The following is a 763-nucleotide window of genomic DNA, read 5'->3' as shown; positions in this document are numbered from 1 at the left end:
GCATCCAATTTTGAATGCTTCATCACAAGAAAAATGGTTAAAGAACTCACTAATAATTCTTTAATATTGTTTACGTGCGGAAATGATGGTATTTGAATACGTCAGGTTAAAGAAAATAGATTGCCCAAATTAATTCCACCTGTTTCTTTTCACATTTTAAATTTCATGCTAAATATTTTTATTTCATTATTTTTATTGTTTTCTTTCATACATTAAAAATAGTATAGGTGCTCACTTTGGCAGCACGTATACTAAAATTGGAACGATACAGAGAAGATTAGCATGGCCCCTGCGCATGATGACACGCAAATTCGTGAAGCGTTCCATATTATGGGGCAGCACCTGTGGCTCCATGAGTAGGCCGCTGGCCCCATATACTGAGGGTGGCGGGTTCAAACCTGGCCCCTTCCAAACTGCAACAAAAAAATAGCTGGTGGGCACCTATAGTCCCAGCTACTCAGGAGACTGAGGCATGAGAATCACCTAAGCCCAAGAGCTGGAGGTTTCTGTGAGCTGTGATGCCATGGCATCCTACCAAGGGTGACATAGTGAGACTCTGTCTCTCTCAAAAAAAAATACATATATATATGTATGTATATAATGTACATGGCCAGGGCTGGCTTAGATCATTGAGCCTCAGACTTTTTGTTTGGTTGGTTAAAAAAAATAAATTGTTTGTTTAGCTACAAAGTACTTCATTTAAACATGACACAGGATATCCTTAGTAAAAACTAGTTTTGTTTAATCACTCAATTATTCAAAA

General features: G+C 37.7%; 1 non-coding gene across 1 annotated transcript; it reads left to right on the top strand.

The window, feature by feature from the left end:
* The first annotated feature begins 227 nt into the window (after positions 1 to 227).
* On the top strand, positions 228 to 333 carry LOC128580032 (U6 spliceosomal RNA). Its single transcript, XR_008378393.1, has one exon. It is a non-coding gene; the product is annotated as a U6 spliceosomal RNA (small nuclear RNA).
* Positions 334 to 763: the final 430 nt, after the last annotated feature.

This window comes from Nycticebus coucang, chromosome 2 (assembly GCF_027406575.1).
Source record: "Nycticebus coucang isolate mNycCou1 chromosome 2, mNycCou1.pri, whole genome shotgun sequence".
NCBI classification, from domain to species: Eukaryota; Metazoa; Chordata; class Mammalia; order Primates; family Lorisidae; genus Nycticebus; species Nycticebus coucang.
This window is presented reverse-complemented; position numbering and strand designations above follow the sequence as displayed.